We start from the raw sequence: 18,730 nt of genomic DNA on the forward strand, positions 1-18,730 counted from the left end.
AAAAACCCACCTGTTTCCACCGAAAAACCTTTCAGGGGATCGTTTGCAACAGCTTGGCACCATTTTTGAGTGAATTGCAAAACGTCAGAAATTTTGAAGAAATTGTGACCGCGCGGCTTAGGGATTTTTCAAAAAAAAAGTTGTTCAGACGTCGAGGGCTAATTTTGTTTCCGATGATAAAAACGCATCTGTTTCCACCGAAAAACCTTTCAGGGGATCGTTTGCAACAGTTTGGCACCATTTTTGAGTGAATTGCAGAACGTCAGATTTTTGCTGAAATTGTGACCGCGCGGCTTAGGGATTTTTTTTAAAAAAAGTTGTTCAGACATCGAGGGCTAATTTTGTTTCCGATGATAAAAACGCATCTGTTTCCACCGAAAAACCTTTCAGGGGATCGTTTGCAACAGTTTGGCACCATTTTTGAGTGAATTGCAGAACGTCAGAAATTTTGAAGAAATTGTGACCGCGCGGCTTAGGGATTTTTTTTAAAAAAAGTTGTTCAGAAATCGAGGGCTAATTTTGTTTCCGATGATAAAAACCCACCTGTTTCCACCGAAAAACCTTTCAGGGGATCGTTTGCAACAGGTTGGCACCATTTTTGAGTGAATTGCAGAACGTCAGATTTTTGCTGAAATTCTGACCGCGCGGCTTAGGGATTTTTTTAAAAAAAAGTTGTTCAGACATCGAGGGCTAATTTTGTTTCCGATGATAAAAACGCATCTGTTTCCACCGAAAAACCTTTCAGGGGATCGTTTGCAACAGTTTGGCACCATTTTTGAGTGAATTGCAGAACGTCAGATTTTTGCTGAAATTGTGACCGCGCGGCTTAGGGATTTTTTTTTAAAAAAGTTGTTCAGACATCGAGGGCTAATTTTGTTTCCGATGATAAAAACGCATCTGTTTCCACCGAAAAACCTTTCAGGGGATCGTTTGCAACAGTTTGGCACCATTTTTGAGTGAATTGCAGAACGTCAGATTTTTGCTGAAATTGTGACCGCGCGGCTTAGGGATTTTTTTTAAAAAAAGTTGTTCAGAAATCGAGGGCTAATTTTGTTTCCGATGATAAAAACGCATCTGTTTCCACCGAAAAACCTTTCAGGGGATCGTTTGCAACAGTTTGGCACCATTTTTGAGTGAATTGCAGAACGTCAGAAATTTTGAAGAAATTGTGACCGCGCGGCTTAGGGATTTTTCAAAAAAAAAGTTGTTCAGACGTCGAGGGCTAATTTTGTTTCCGATGATAAAAACGCATCTGTTTCCACCAAAAAACCTTTCAGAGGATCGTTTGCAGCAGTTTGGCACCATTTTTGAGTGAATTGCAGAACGTCAGAAATTTTGAAGAAATTGTGACCGCGCGGCTTAGGGATTTTTCAAAAAAAAGTTTTTCAGACGTCGAGTGCTAATTCTGTTTCCGATGATAAAAACCCACATGTTTCCACCGAAAAACCCTTCAGGGGATCGTTTGCAACAGTTTGGCACCATTTTTGAGTGAATTGCAGAACGTCAGATTTTTGCTGAAATTGTGACCGCGCGGCTTAGGGATTTTTTTTAAAAAAAGTTGTTCAGAAATCGAGGGCTAATTTTGTTTCCGATGATAAAAACCCACCTGTTTCCACCGAAAAACCTTTCAGGGGATCGTTTGCAACAGCTTGGCACCATTTTTGAGTGAATTGCAAAACGTCAGAAATTTTGAAGAAATTGTGACCGCGCGGCTTAGAGATTTTTCAAAAAAAAAGTTGTTCAGACGTCGAGGGCTAATTTTGTTTCCGATGATAAAAACGCATCTGTTTCCACCGAAAAACCTTTCAGGGATCGTTTGCAACAGTTTGGCACCATTTTTGAGTGAATTGCAGAACGTCAGATTTTTGCTGAAATTGTGACCGCGCGGCTTAGGGATTTTTTTTAAAAAAAGTTGTTCAGACATCGAGGGCTAATTTTGTTTCCGATGATAAAAACGCATCTGTTTCCACCGAAAAACCTTTCAGGGGATCGTTTGCAACAGTTTGGCACCATTTTTGAGTGAATTGCAGAACGTCAGATTTTTGCTGAAATTGTGACCGCGCGGCTTAGGGATTTTTTTTTAAAAATGTTGTTCAGACATCGAGGGCTAATTTTGTTTCCGATGATAAAAACGCACCTGTTTCCACCGAAAAACCTTTCAGGGGATCGTTTGCAACAGTTTGGCACCATTTTTGAGTGAATTGCAGAACGTCAGATTTTTGCTGAAATTGTGACCGCGCGGCTTAGGGATTTTTTTAAAAAAAAGTTGTTCAGACATCGAGGGCTAATTTTGTTTCCGATGATAAAAACGCATCTGTTTCCACCGAAAAACCTTTCAGGGGATCGTTTGCAACAGTTTGGCACCATTTTTGAGTGAATTGCAGAACGTCAGAAATTTTGAAGAAATTGTGACCGCGCGGCTTAGGGATTTTTTTTAAAAAAAGTTGTTCAGAAATCGAGGGCTAATTTTGTTTCCGATGATAAAAACCCACCTGTTTCCACCGAAAAACCTTTCAGGGGATCGTTTGCAACAGGTTGGCACCATTTTTGAGTGAATTGCAGAACGTCAGATTTTTGCTGAAATTCTGACCGCGCGGCTTAGGGATTTTTTTTAAAAAAAGTTGTTCAGACATCGAGGGCTAATTTTGTTTCCGATGATAAAAACGCATCTGTTTCCACCGAAAAACCTTTCAGGGGATCGTTTGCAACAGTTTGGCACCATTTTTGAGTGAATTGCAGAACGTCAGATTTTTGCTGAAATTGTGACCGCGCGGCTTAGGGATTTTTTTTAAAAAAAGTTGTTCAGACATCGAGGGCTAATTTTGTTTCCGATGATAAAAACGCATCTGTTTCCACCGAAAAACCTTTCAGGGGATCGTTTGCAACAGTTTGGCACCATTTTTGAGTGAATTGCAGAACGTCAGATTTTTGCTGAAATTGTGACCGCGCGGCTTAGGGATTTTTTTTTAAAAAAGTTGTTCAGAAATCGAGGGCTAATTTTGTTTCCGATGATAAAAACGCATCTGTTTCCACCGAAAAACCTTTCAGGGGATCGTTTGCAACAGTTTGGCACCATTTTTGAGTGAATTGCAGAACGTCAGAAATTTTGAAGAAATTGTGACCGCGCGGCTTAGGGATTTTTCAAAAAAAAAGTTGTTCAGACGTCGAGGGCTAATTTTGTTTCCGATGATAAAAACGCATCTGTTTCCACCAAAAAACCTTTCAGAGGATCGTTTGCAGCAGTTTGGCACCATTTTTGAGTGAATTGCAGAACGTCAGAAATTTTGAAGAAATTGTGACCGCGCGGCTTAGGGATTTTTCAAAAAAAAGTTTTTCAGACGTCGAGTGCTAATTCTGTTTCCGATGATAAAAACCCACATGTTTCCACCGAAAAACCCTTCAGGGGATCGTTTGCAACAGTTTGGCACCATTTTTGAGTGAATTGCAGAACGTCAGATTTTTGCTGAAATTGTGACCGCGCGGCTTAGGGATTTTTTTTAAAAAAAGTTGTTCAGAAATCGAGGGCTAATTTTGTTTCCGATGATAAAAACCCACCTGTTTCCACCGAAAAACCTTTCAGGGGATCGTTTGCAACAGCTTGGCACCATTTTTGAGTGAATTGCAAAACGTCAGAAATTTTGAAGAAATTGTGACCGCGCGGCTTAGAGATTTTTCAAAAAAAAAGTTGTTCAGACGTCGAGGGCTAATTTTGTTTCCGATGATAAAAACGCATCTGTTTCCACCGAAAAACCTTTCAGGGATCGTTTGCAACAGTTTGGCACCATTTTTGAGTGAATTGCAGAACGTCAGATTTTTGCTGAAATTGTGACCGCGCGGCTTAGGGATTTTTTTTTAAAAAAGTTGTTCAGACATCGAGGGCTAATTTTGTTTCCGATGATAAAAACGCATCTGTTTCCACCGAAAAACCTTTCAGGGGATCGTTTGCAACAGTTTGGCACCATTTTTGAGTGAATTGCAGAACGTCAGATTTTTGCTGAAATTGTGACCGCGCGGCTTAGGGATTTTTTTTTTAAAAAGTTGTTCAGACATCGAGGGCTAATTTTGTTTCCGATGATAAAAACGCATCTGTTTCCACCGAAAAACCTTTCAGGGGATCGTTTGCAACAGTTTGGCACCATTTTTGAGTGAATTGCAGAACGTCAGAAATTTTGAAGAAATTGTGACCGCGCGGCTTAGGGATTTTTTCAAAAAAAAGTTGTTCAGACTTCGATGGCTAATTTTGTTTCTGATGATAAAAACGCATCTGTTTCCACCAAAAAACCTTTCAGAGGATCGTTTGCAGCAGTTTGGCACCATTTTTGAGTGAATTGCAGAACGTCAGAAATTTTGAAGAAATTGTGACCGCGCGGCTTAGGGATTTTTCAAAAAAAAGTTTTTCAGACGTCGAGTGCTAATTCTGTTTCCGATGATAAAAACCCACCTGTTTCCACCGAAAAACCCTTCAGGGGATCGTTTGCAACAGTTTGGCACCATTTTTGAGTGAATTGCAGAACGTCAGATTTTTGCTGAAATTGTGACCGCGCGGCTTAGGGATTTTTTTTAAAAAAAGTTGTTCAGAAATCGAGGGCTAATTTTGTTTCCGATGATAAAAACCCACCTGTTTCCTCCGAAAACCCTTTCAGGGGATCGTTTGCAACAGCTTGGCACCATTTTTGAGTGAATTGCAAAACGTCAGAAAGTTTGAAGAAATTGTGACCGCGCGGCTTAGGGATTTTTCAAAAAAAAAGTTGTTCAGACGTCGAGGGCTAATTTTGTTTCCGATGATAAAAACGCACCTGTTTCCACCGAAAAACCTTTCAGGGGATCGTTTGCAACAGTTTGGCACCATTTTTGAGTGAATTGCAGAACGTCAGATTTTTGCTGAAATTGTGACCGCGCGGCTTAGGGATTTTTTTTAAAAAAAGTTGTTCAGACCTCGAGGGCTAATTTTGTTTCCGATGATAAAAACGCATCTGTTTCCACCGAAAAACCTTTCAGGGGATCGTTTGCAACAGTTTGGCACCATTTTTGAGTGAATTGCAGAACGTCAGAAATTTTGAAGAAATTGTGACCGCGCGGCTTAGGGATTTTTCAAAAAAAAGTTGTTCAGACATCGAGGGCTAATTCTGTTTCCGATGATAAAAACCCACCTGTTTCCACCGAAAAACCTTTCAGGGATTGTTTGCAACAGTTTGGCACCATTTTTGAGTGAATTGCAGAATGTCAGAGATTTTGAAGAAATTGTGACCGCGCGGCTTAGGGATTTTTCAAAAAAAAGTTGTTCAGACGTCGAGTGCTAATTCAGTTTCTGATGATAAAAACCCACCTGTTTCCACCGAAAAACCTTTCAGGGGATCGTTTGCAACAGCTTGGCACCATTTTTGAGTGAATTGCAAAACGTCAGAAATTTTGAAGAAATTGTGACCGCGCGGTTTAGGGATTTTTCAAAAAAAAAGTTGTTCAGACGTCGAGTGCTAATTCTGTTTCCGATGATAAAAACCCACCTGTTTCCACCGAAAAACCCTTCAGGGGATCGTTTGCAACAGTTTGGCACCATTTTTGAGTGAATTGCAGAACGTCAGATTTTTGCTGAAATTGTGACCGCGCGGCTTAGGGATTTTTTTTTAAAAAAGTTGTTCAGAAATCGAGGGCTAATTTTGTTTCCGATGATAAAAACGCATCTGTTTCCACCGAAAAACCTTTCAGGGGATCGTTTGCAACAGTTTGGCACCATTTTTGAGTGAATTGCAGAACGTCAGATTTTTGCTGAAATTGTGACCGCGCGGCTTAGGGATTTTTTTTAAAAAAAGTTGTTCAGACATCGAGGGCTAATTTTGTTTCCGATGATAAAAACGCATCTGTTTCCACCGAAAAACCTTTCAGGGGATCGTTTGCAACAGTTTGGCACCATTTTTGAGTGAATTGCAGAACGTCAGATTTTTGCTGAAATTGTGACCGCGCGGCTTAGGGATTTTTTTTTAAAAAAGTTGTTCAGAAATCGAGGGCTAATTTTGTTTCCGATGATAAAAACGCATCTGTTTCCACCGAAAAACCTTTCAGGGGATCGTTTGCAACAGTTTGGCACCATTTTTGAGTGAATTGCAGAACGTCAGAAATTTTGAAGAAATTGTGACCGCGCGGCTTAGGGATTTTTCAAAAAAAAAGTTGTTCAGACGTCGAGGGCTAATTTTGTTTCCGATGATAAAAACGCATCTGTTTCCACCAAAAAACCTTTCAGAGGATCGTTTGCAGCAGTTTGGCACCATTTTTGAGTGAATTGCAGAACGTCAGAAATTTTGAAGAAATTGTGACCGCGCGGCTTAGGGATTTTTCAAAAAAAAGTTTTTCAGACGTCGAGTGCTAATTCTGTTTCCGATGATAAAAACCCACATGTTTCCACCGAAAAACCCTTCAGGGGATCGTTTGCAACAGTTTGGCACCATTTTTGAGTGAATTGCAGAACGTCAGATTTTTGCTGAAATTGTGACCGCGCGGCTTAGGGATTTTTTTTAAAAAAAGTTGTTCAGAAATCGAGGGCTAATTTTGTTTCCGATGATAAAAACCCACCTGTTTCCACCGAAAAACCTTTCAGGGGATCGTTTGCAACAGCTTGTCACCATTTTTGAGTGAATTGCAAAACGTCAGAAATTTTGAAGAAATTGTGACCGCGCGGCTTAGAGATTTTTCAAAAAAAAAGTTGTTCAGACGTCGAGGGCTAATTTTGTTTCCGATGATAAAAACGCATCTGTTTCCACCGAAAAACCTTTCAGGGATCGTTTGCAACAGTTTGGCACCATTTTTGAGTGAATTGCAGAACGTCAGATTTTTGCTGAAATTGTGACCGCGCGGCTTAGGGATTTTTTTTAAAAAAAGTTGTTCAGACATCGAGGGCTAATTTTGTTTCCGATGATAAAAACGCATCTGTTTCCACCGAAAAACCTTTCAGGGGATCGTTTGCAACAGTTTGGCACCATTTTTGAGTGAATTGCAGAACGTCAGATTTTTGCTGAAATTGTGACCGCGCGGCTTAGGGATTTTTTTTTTAAAAAGTTGTTCAGACATCGAGGGCTAATTTTGTTTCCGATGATAAAAACGCATCTGTTTCCACCGAAAAACCTTTCAGGGGATCGTTTGCAACAGTTTGGCACCATTTTTGAGTGAATTGCAGAACGTCAGAAATTTTGAAGAAATTGTGACCGCGCGGCTTAGGGATTTTTTCAAAAAAAAGTTGTTCAGACTTCGATGGCTAATTTTGTTTCTGATGATAAAAACGCATCTGTTTCCACCAAAAAACCTTTCAGAGGATCGTTTGCAGCAGTTTGGCACCATTTTTGAGTGAATTGCAGAACGTCAGAAATTTTGAAGAAATTGTGACCGCGCGGCTTAGGGATTTTTCAAAAAAAAGTTTTTCAGACGTCGAGTGCTAATTCTGTTTCCGATGATAAAAACCCACCTGTTTCCACCGAAAAACCCTTGAGGGGATCGTTTGCAACAGTTTGGCACCATTTTTGAGTGAATTGCAGAACGTCAGATTTTTGCTGAAATTGTGACCGCGCGGCTTAGGGATTTTTTTTAAAAAAAGTTGTTCAGAAATCGAGGGCTAATTTTGTTTCCGATGATAAAAACGCATCTGTTTCCACCGAAAAACCTTTCAGGGGATCGTTTGCAACAGTTTGGCACCATTTTTGAGTGAATTGCAGAACGTCAGAAATTTTGAAGAAATTGTGACCGCGCGGCTTAGGGATTTTTCAAAAAAAAGTTGTTCAGACATCGAGGGCTAATTCTGTTTCCGATGATAAAAACCCACCTGTTTCCACCGAAAAACCTTTCAGGGATTGTTTGCAACAGTTTGGCACCATTTTTGAGTGAATTGCAGAATGTCAGAGATTTTGAAGAAATTGTGACCGCGCGGCTTAGGGATTTTTCAAAAAAAAGTTGTTCAGACGTCGAGTGCTAATTCAGTTTCTGATGATAAAAACCCACCTGTTTCCACCGAAAAACCTTTCAGGGGATCGTTTGCAACAGCTTGGCACCATTTTTGAGTGAATTGCAAAACGTCAGAAATTTTGAAGAAATTGTGACCGCGCGGTTTAGGGATTTTTCAAAAAAAAAGTTGTTCAGACGTCGAGTGCTAATTCTGTTTCCGATGATAAAAACCCACCTGTTTCCACCGAAAAACCCTTCAGGGGATCGTTTGCAACAGTTTGGCACCATTTTTGAGTGAATTGCAGAACGTCAGATTTTTGCTGAAATTGTGACCGCGCGGCTTAGGGATTTTTTTTTAAAAAAGTTGTTCAGAAATCGAGGGCTAATTTTGTTTCCGATGATAAAAACGCATCTGTTTCCACCGAAAAACCTTTCAGGGGATCGTTTGCAACAGTTTGGCACCATTTTTGAGTGAATTGCAGAACGTCAGATTTTTGCTGAAATTGTGACCGCGCGGCTTAGGGATTTTTTTTAAAAAAAGTTGTTCAGACATCGAGGGCTAATTTTGTTTCCGATGATAAAAACGCATCTGTTTCCACCGAAAAACCTTTCAGGGGATCGTTTGCAACAGTTTGGCACCATTTTTGAGTGAATTGCAGAACGTCAGATTTTTGCTGAAATTGTGACCGCGCGGCTTAGGGATTTTTTTTAAAAAAAGTTGTTCAGAAATCGAGGGCTAATTTTGTTTCCGATGATAAAAACGCATCTGTTTCCACCGAAAAACCTTTCAGGGGATCGTTTGCAACAGTTTGGCACCATTTTTGAGTGAATTGCAGAACGTCAGAAATTTTGAAGAAATTGTGACCGCGCGGCTTAGGGATTTTTCAAAAAAAAAGTTGTTCAGACGTCGAGGGCTAATTTTGTTTCCGATGATAAAAACGCATCTGTTTCCACCAAAAAACCTTTCAGAGGATCGTTTGCAGCAGTTTGGCACCATTTTTGAGTGAATTGCAGAACGTCAGAAATTTTGAAGAAATTGTGACCGCGCGGCTTAGGGATTTTTCAAAAAAAAGTTTTTCAGACGTCGAGTGCTAATTCTGTTTCCGATGATAAAAACCCACATGTTTCCACCGAAAAACCCTTCAGGGGATCGTTTGCAACAGTTTGGCACCATTTTTGAGTGAATTGCAGAACGTCAGATTTTTGCTGAAATTGTGACCGCGCGGCTTAGGGATTTTTTTTTAAAAAAGTTGTTCAGAAATCGAGGGCTAATTTTGTTTCCGATGATAAAAACCCACCTGTTTCCACCGAAAAACCTTTCAGGGGATCGTTTGCAACAGCTTGGCACCATTTTTGAGTGAATTGCAAAACGTCAGAAATTTTGAAGAAATTGTGACCGCGCGGCTTAGAGATTTTTCAAAAAAAAAGTTGTTCAGACGTCGAGGGCTAATTTTGTTTCCGATGATAAAAACGCATCTGTTTCCACCGAAAAACCTTTCAGGGATCGTTTGCAACAGTTTGGCACCATTTTTGAGTGAATTGCAGAACGTCAGATTTTTGCTGAAATTGTGACCGCGCGGCTTAGGGATTTTTTTTAAAAAAAGTTGTTCAGACATCGAGGGCTAATTTTGTTTCCGATGATAAAAACGCATCTGTTTCCACCGAAAAACCTTTCAGGGGATCGTTTGCAACAGTTTGGCACCATTTTTGAGTGAATTGCAGAACGTCAGATTTTTGCTGAAATTGTGACTGCGCGGCTTAGGGATTTTTTTTAAAAAAAGTTGTTCAGACATCGAGGGCTAATTTTGTTTCCGATGATAAAAACGCATCTGTTTCCACCGAAAAACCTTTCAGGGGATCGTTTGCAACAGTTTGGCACCATTTTTGAGTGAATTGCAGAACGTCAGAAATTTTGAGGAAATTGTGACCGCGCGGCTTAGGGATTTTTTCAAAAAAAAGTTGTTCAGACTTCGATGGCTAATTTTGTTTCTGATGATAAAAACGCATCTGTTTCCACCAAAAAACCTTTCAGAGGATCGTTTGCAGCAGTTTGGCACCATTTTTGAGTGAATTGCAGAACGTCAGAAATTTTGAAGAAATTGTGACCGCGCGGCTTAGGGATTTTTCAAAAAAAAGTTTTTCAGACGTCGAGTGCTAATTCTGTTTCCGATGATAAAAACCCACCTGTTTCCACCGAAAAACCCTTCAGGGGATCGTTTGCAACAGTTTGGCACCATTTTTGAGTGAATTGCAGAACGTCAGATTTTTGCTGAAATTGTGACCGCGCGGCTTAGGGATTTTTTTTTAAAAAAGTTGTTCAGAAATCGAGGGCTAATTTTGTTTCCGATGATAAAAACCCACCTGTTTCCTCCGAAAAACCTTTCAGGGGATCGTTTGCAACAGCTTGGCACCATTTTTGAGTGAATTGCAAAACGTCAGAAAGTTTGAAGAAATTGTGACCGCGCGGCTTAGGGATTTTTCAAAAAAAAAGTTGTTCAGACCTCGAGGGCTAATTTTGTTTCCGATGATAAAAACGCATCTGTTTCCACCGAAAAACCTTTCAGGGGATCGTTTGCAACAGTTTGGCACCATTTTTGAGTGAATTGCAGAACGTCAGAAATTTTGAAGAAATTGTGACCGCGCGGCTTAGGGATTTTTCAAAAAAAAGTTGTTCAGACATCGAGGGCTAATTCTGTTTCCGATGATAAAAACCCACCTGTTTCCACCGAAAAACCTTTCAGGGATTGTTTGCAACAGTTTGGCACCATTTTTGAGTGAATTGCAGAATGTCAGAGATTTTGAAGAAATTGTGACCGCGCGGCTTAGGGATTTTTCAAAAAAAAGTTGTTCAGACGTCGAGTGCTAATTCAGTTTCTGATGATAAAAACCCACCTGTTTCCACCGAAAAACCTTTCAGGGGATCGTTTGCAACAGCTTGGCACCATTTTTGAGTGAATTGCAAAACGTCAGAAATTTTGAAGAAATTGTGACCGCGCGGCTTAGGGATTTTTCAAAAAAAAAGTTGTTCAGACGTCGAGTGCTAATTCTGTTTCCGATGATAAAAACCCACCTGTTTCCACCGAAAAACCCTTCAGGGGATCGTTTGCAACAGTTTGGCACCATTTTTGAGTGAATTGCAGAACGTCAGATTTTTGCTGAAATTGTGACCGCGCGGCTTAGGGATTTTTTTTTTAAAAAGTTGTTCAGAAATCGAGGGCTAATTTTGTTTCCGATGATAAAAACGCATCTGTTTCCACCGAAAAACCTTTCAGGGGATCGTTTGCAACAGTTTGGCACCATTTTTGAGTGAATTGCAGAACGTCAGATTTTTGCTGAAATTGTGACCCCGCGGCTTAGGGATTTTTTTAAAAAAAAGTTGTTCAGACATCGAGGGCTAATTTTGTTTCCGATGATAAAAACGCATCTGTTTCCACCGAAAAATCTTTCAGGGGATCGTTTGCAACAGTTTGGCACCATTTTTGAGTGAATTGCAGAACGTCAGATTTTTGCTGAAATTGTGACCGCGCGGCTTAGGGATTTTTTTAAAAAAAAGTTGTTCAGAAATCGAGGGCTAATTTTGTTTCCGATGATAAAAACGCATCTGTTTCCACCGAAAAACCTTTCAGGGGATCGTTTGCAACAGTTTGGCACCATTTTTGAGTGAATTGCAGAACGTCAGAAATTTTGAAGAAATTGTGACCGCGCGGCTTAGGGATTTTTCAAAAAAAAGTTTTTCAGACGTCGAGTGCTAATTCTGTTTCCGATGATAAAAACGCATCTGTTGCCACCGAAAAACCTTTCAGGGGATCGTTTGCAACAGCTTGGCACCATTTTTGAGTGAATTGCAAAACGTCAGAAATTTTAAAGAAATTGTGACCGCGCGGCTTAGGGATTTTTCAAAAAAAAGTTGTTCAGACGTCGAGGGCTAATTCTGTTTCCGATGATAAAAACCCACTTGTTTCCATCAAAAAACCTTTCAGGGGATCGTTTGCAAAGGTTTGGCACCATTTTTGAGTGAATTGCAGAACGTCAGATTTTTCCTGAAATTGTGACCGCGCGGCTTAGGGATTTTTTTAAAAAAAAGTTGTTCAGACGTCAAGTGCTAATTCAGTTTCTGATGATAAAAACCCACCTGTTTCCACCGAAAAACCTTTCAGGGGATCGTTTGCAACAGTTTGGCACCATTTTTGAGTGAATTGCAGAACGTCAGAAATTTTGAAGAAATTGTGACCGCGCGGCTTAGGGATTTTTTCAAAAAAAAGTTGTTCAGACGTCGATGGCTAATTTTGTTTCTGATGATAAAAACGCATCTGTTTCCACCAAAAAACCTTTCAGAGGATCGTTTGCAGCAGTTTGGCACCATTTTTGAGTGAATTGCAGAACGTCAGAAATTTTGAAGAAATTGTGACCGCGCGGCTTAGGGATTTTTCAAAAAAAAGTTTTTCAGACGTCGAGTGCTAATTCTGTTTCCGATGATAAAAACCCACCTGTTTCCACCGAAAAACCTTTCAGGGATTGTTTGCAACAGTTTGGCACCATTTTTGAGTGAATTGCAGAATGTCAGAGATTTTGAAGAAATTGTGACCGCGCGGCTTAGGGATTTTTCAAAAAAAAGTTGTTCAGACGTCGAGTGCTAATTCAGTTTCTGATGATAAAAACCCACCTGTTTCCACCGAAAAACCTTTCAGGGGATCGTTTGCAACAGCTTGGCACCATTTTTGAGTGAATTGCAAAACGTCAGAAATTTTGAAGAAATTGTGACCGCGCGGCTTAGGGATTTTTCAAAAAAAAAGTTGTTCAGACGTCGAGTGCTAATTCTGTTTCCGATGATAAAAACCCACTTGTTTCCACCGAAAAACCCTTCAGGGGATCGTTTGCAACAGTTTGGCACCATTTTTGAGTGAATTGCAGAACATCAGATTTTTGCTGAAATTGTGACCGCGCGGCTTAGGGATTTTTTTTTTAAAAAGTTGTTCAGAAATCGAGGGCTAATTTTGTTTCCGATGATAAAAACGCATCTGTTTCCACCGAAAAACCTTTCAGGGGATCGTTTGCAACAGTTTGGCACCATTTTTGAGTGAATTGCAGAACGTCAGATTTTTGCTGAAATTGTGACCCCGCGGCTTAGGGATTTTTTTAAAAAAAAGTTGTTCAGACATCGAGGGCTAATTTTGTTTCCGATGATAAAAACGCATCTGTTTCCACCGAAAAACCTTTCAGGGGATCGTTTGCAACAGTTTGGCACCATTTTTGAGTGAATTGCAGAACGTCAGATTTTTGCTGAAATTGTGACCCCGCGGCTTAGGGATTTTTTTAAAAAAAAGTTGTTCAGACGTCGAGTGCTAATTCTGTTTCCGATGATAAAAACGCATCTGTTGCCACCGAAAAACCTTTCAGGGGATCGTTTGCAACAGCTTGGCACCATTTTTGAGTGAATTGCAAAACGTCAGAAATTTTAAAGAAATTGTGACCGCGCGGCTTAGGGATTTTTCAAAAAAAAGTTGTTCAGACGTCGAGGGCTAATTCTGTTTCCGATGATAAAAACCCACTTGTTTCCATCAAAAAACCTTTCAGGGGATCGTTTGCAAAGGTTTGGCACCATTTTTGAGTGAATTGCAGAACGTCAGATTTTTCCTGAAATTGTGACCGCGCGGCTTAGGGATTTTTTAAAAAAAAAGTTGTTCAGACGTCAAGTGCTAATTCAGTTTCTGATGATAAAAACCCACCTGTTTCCACCGAAAAACCTTTCAGGGGATCGTTTGCAACAGTTTGGCACCATTTTTGAGTGAATTGCAGAACGTCAGAAATTTTGAAGAAATTGTGACCGCGCGGCTTAGGGATTTTTTCAAAAAAAAGTTGTTCAGACGTCGATGGCTAATTTTGTTTCTGATGATAAAAACGCATCTGTTTCCACCAAAAAACCTTTCAGAGGATCGTTTGCAGCAGTTTGGCACCATTTTTGAGTGAATTGCAGAACGTCAGAAATTTTGAAGAAATTGTGACCGCGCGGCTTAGGGATTTTTCAAAAAAAAGTTTTTCAGACGTCGAGTGCTAATTCTGTTTCCGATGATAAAAACCCACCTGTTTCCACCGAAAAACCCTTCAGGGGATCGTTTGCAACAGTTTGGCACCATTTTTGAGTGAATTGCAGAACGTCAGATTTTTGCTGAAATTGTGACCGCGCGGCTTAGGGATTTTTTTAAAAAAAAGTTGTTCAGAAATCGAGGGCTAATTTTGTTTCCGATGATAAAAACCCACCTGTTTCCTCCGAAAAACCTTTCAGGGGATCGTTTGCAACAGCTTGGCACCATTTTTGAGTGAATTGCAAAACGTCAGAAAGTTTGAAGAAATTGTGACCGCGCGGCTTAGGGATTTTTCAAAAAAAAAGTTGTTCAGACGTCGAGGGCTAATTTTGTTTCCGATGATAAAAACGCACCTGTTTCCACCGAAAAACCTTTCAGGGGATCGTTTGCAACAGTTTGGCACCATTTTTGAGTGAATTGCAGAACGTCAGATTTTTGCTGAAATTGTGACCGCGCGGCTTAGGGATTTTTTTTAAAAAAAGTTGTTCAGACATCGAGGGCTAATTTTGTTTCCGATGATAAAAACGCATCTGTTTCCACCGAAAAACCTTTCAGGGGATCGTTTGCAACAGCTTGGCACCATTTTTGAGTGAATTGCAAAACGTCAGAAATTTTAAAGAAATTGTGACCGCGCGGCTTAGGGATTTTTCAAAAAAAAGTTGTTCAGACGTCGAGGGCTAATTCTGTTTCCGATGATAAAAACCCACTTGTTTCCATCAAAAAACCTTTCAGGGGATCGTTTGCAAAGGTTTGGCACCATTTTTGAGTGAATTGCAGAACGTCAGATTTTTCCTGAAATTGTGACCGCGCGGCTTAGGGATTTTTTTAAAAAAAAGTTGTTCAGACGTCAAGTGCTAATTCAGTTTCTGATGATAAAAACCCACCTGTTTCCACCGAAAAACCTTTCAGGGGATCGTTTGCAACAGTTTGGCACCATTTTTGAGTGAATTGCAGAACGTCAGAAATTTTGAAGAAATTGTGACCGCGCGGCTTAGGGATTTTTTCAAAAAAAAGTTGTTCAGACGTCGATGGCTAATTTTGTTTCTGATGATAAAAACGCATCTGTTTCCACCAAAAAACCTTTCAGAGGATCGTTTGCAGCAGTTTGGCACCATTTTTGAGTGAATTGCAGAACGTCAGAAATTTTGAAGAAATTGTGACCGCGCGGCTTAGGGATTTTTCAAAAAAAAGTTTTTCAGACGTCGAGTGCTAATTCTGTTTCCGATGATAAAAACCCACCTGTTTCCACCGAAAAACCCTTCAGGGGATCGTTTGCAACAGTTTGGCACCATTTTTGAGTGAATTGCAGAACGTCAGATTTTTGCTGAAATTGTGACCGCGCGGCTTAGGGATTTTTTTAAAAAAAAGTTGTTCAGAAATCGAGGGCTAATTTTGTTTCCGATGATAAAAACCCACCTGTTTCCTCCGAAAAACCTTTCAGGGGATCGTTTGCAACAGCTTGGCACCATTTTTGAGTGAATTGCAAAACGTCAGAAATTTTGAAGAAATTGTGACCGCGCGGCTTAGGGATTTTTCAAAAAAAAAGTTGTTCAGACGTCGAGGGCTAATTTTGTTTCCGATGATAAAAACGCACCTGTTTCCACCGAAAAACCTTTCAGGGGATCGTTTGCAACAGTTTGGCACCATTTTTGAGTGAATTGCAGAACGTCAGATTTTTGCTGAAATTGTGACCGCGCGGCTTAGGGATTTTTTTAAAAAAAAGTTGTTCAGACATCGAGGGCTAATTTTGTTTCCGATGATAAAAACGCATCTGTTTCCACCGAAAAACCTTTCAGGGGATCGTTTGCAACAGTTTGGCACCATTTTTGAGTGAATTGCAGAACGTCAGAAATTTTGAAGAAATTGTGACCGCGCGGCTTAGGGATTTTTTAAAAAAAAAGTTGTTCAGACGTCGATGGCTAATTTTGTTTCTGATGATAAAAACGCATCTGTTTCCACCAAAAAACCTTTCAGAGGATCGTTTGCAGCAGTTTGGCACCATTTTTGAGTGAATTGCAGAACGTCAGAAATTTTGAAGAAATTGTGACCGCGCGGCTTAGGGATTTTTCAAAAAAAAGTTTTTCAGACGTCGAGTGCTAATTCTGTTTCCGATGATAAAAACCCACCTGTTTCCACCGAAAAACCCTTCAGGGGATCGTTTGCAACAGTTTGGCACCATTTTTGAGTGAATTGCAGAACGTCAGATTTTTGCTGAAATTGTGACCGCGCGGCTTAGGGATTTTTTTTAAAAAAAGTTGTTCAGAAATCGAGGGCTAATTTTGTTTCCGATGATAAAAACCCACCTGTTTCCTCCGAAAAACCTTTCAGGGGATCGTTTGCAACAGCTTGGCACCATTTTTGAGTGAATTGCAAAACGTCAGAAATTTTGAAGAAATTGTGACCGCGCGGCTTAGTGATTTTTCAAAAAAAAAGTTGTTCAGACGTCGAGGGCTAATTTTGTTTCCGATGATAAAAACGCACCTGTTTCCACCGAAAAACCTTTCAGGGGATCGTTTGCAACAGTTTGGCACCATTTTTGAGTGAATTGCAGAACGTCAGATTTTTGCTGAAATTGTGACCGCGCGGCTTAGGGATTTTTTTTAAAAAAAGTTGTTCAGACCTCGAGGGCTAATTTTGTTTCCGATGATAAAAACGCATCTGTTTCCACCGAAAAACCTTTCAGGGGATCGTTTGCAACAGTTTGGCACCATTTTTGAGTGAATTGCAGAACGTCAGAAATTTTGAAGAAATTGTGACCGCGCGGCTTAGGGATTTTTCAAAAAAAAGTTGTTCAGACATCGAGGGCTAATTCTGTTTCCGATGATAAAAACCCACCTGTTTCCACCGAAAAACCTTTCAGGGATTGTTTGCAACAGTTTGGCACCATTTTTGAGTGAATTGCAGAATGTCAGAGATTTTGAAGAAATTGTGACCGCGCGGCTTAGGGATTTTTCAAAAAAAAGTTGTTCAGACGTCGAGTGCTAATTCAGTTTCTGATGATAAAAACCCACCTGTTTCCACCGAAAAACCTTTCAGGGGATCGTTTGCAACAGCTTGGCACCATTTTTGAGTGAATTGCAAAACGTCAGAAATTTTGAAGAAATTGTGACCGCTCGGCTTAGGGATTTTTCAAAAAAAAAGTTGTTCAGACGTCGAGTGCTAATTCTGTTTCCGATGATAAAAACCCACCTGTTTCCACCGAAAAACCCTTCAGGGGATCGTTTGCAACAGTTTGGCACCATTTTTGAGTGAATTGCAGAACGTCAGATTTTTGCTGAAATTGTGACCGCGCGGCTTAGGGATTTTTTTTAAAAAAAGTTGTTCAGAAATCGAGGGCTAATTTTGTTTCCGATGATAAAAACGCATCTGTTTCCACCGAAAAACCTTTCAGGGGATCGTTTGCAACAGTTTGGCACCATTTTTGAGTGAATTGCAGAACGTCAGATTTTTGCTGAAATTGTGACCCCGCGGCTTAGGGATTTTTTTAAAAAAAAGTTGTTCAGACATCGAGGGCTAATTTTGTTTCCGATGATAAAAACCCACCTGTTTCCTCCGAAAAACCTTTCAGGGGATCGTTTGCAACAGCTTGGCACCATTTTTGAGTGAATTGCAAAACGTCAGAAATTTTGAAGAAATTGTGACCGCGCGGCTTAGGGATTTTTCAAAAAAAAAGTTGTTCAGACGTCGAGGGCTAATTTTGTTTCCGATGATAAAAACGCACCTGTTTCCACCGAAAAACCTTTCAGGGGATCGTTTGCAACAGTTTGGCACCATTTTTGAGTGAATTGCAGAACGTCAGATTTTTGCTGAAATTGTGACCGCGCGGCTTAGGGATTTTTTTAAAAAAAAGTTGTTCAGACATCGAGGGCTAATTTTGTTTCCGATGATAAAAACGCATCTGTTTCCACCGAAAAACCTTTCAGGGGATCGTTTGCAACAGCTTGGCACCATTTTTGAGTGAATTGCAAAACGTCAGAAATTTTAAAGAAATTGTGACCGCGAGGCTTAGGGATTTTTCAAAAAAAAGTTGTTCAGACGTCGAGGGCTAATTCTGTTTCCGATGATAAAAACCCACTTGTTTCCATCAAAAAACCTTTCAGGGGATCGTTTGCAAAGGTTTGGCACCATTTTTGAGTGAATTGCAGAACGTCAGATTTTTCCTGAAATTGTGACCGCGCGGCTTAGGGATTTTTTTTAAAAAAAGTTGTTCAGACGTCAAGTGCTAATTCAGTTTCTGATGATAAAAACCCACCTGTTTCCACCGAAAAACCTTTCAGGGGATCGTTTGCAACAGTTTGGCACCATTTTTGAGTGAATTGCAGAACGTCAGAAATTTTGAAGAAATTGTGACCGCGCGGCTTAGGGATTTTTTCAAAAAAAAGTTGTTCAGACGTCGATGGCTAATTTTGTTTCTGATGATAAAAACGCATCTGTTTCCACCAAAAAACCTTTCAGAGGATCGTTTGCAGCAGTTTGGCACCATTTTTGAGTGAATTGCAGAACGTCAGAAATTTTGAAGAAATTGTGACCGCGCGGCTTAGGGATTTTTCAAAAAAAAGTTTTTCAGACGTCGAGTGCTAATTCTGTTTCCGATGATAAAAACCCACCTGTTTCCACCGAAAAACCCTTCAGGGGATCGTTTGCAACAGTTTGGCACCATTTTTGAGTGAATTGCAGAACGTCAGATTTTTGCTGAAATTGTGACCGCGCGGCTTAGGGAT

The sequence above is a fragment of the Podarcis erhardii genome (assembly GCF_964252035.2).
Source record: "Podarcis erhardii genome assembly, chromosome: 6".
NCBI lineage: Eukaryota > Metazoa > Chordata > Lepidosauria > Squamata > Lacertidae > Podarcis > Podarcis erhardii.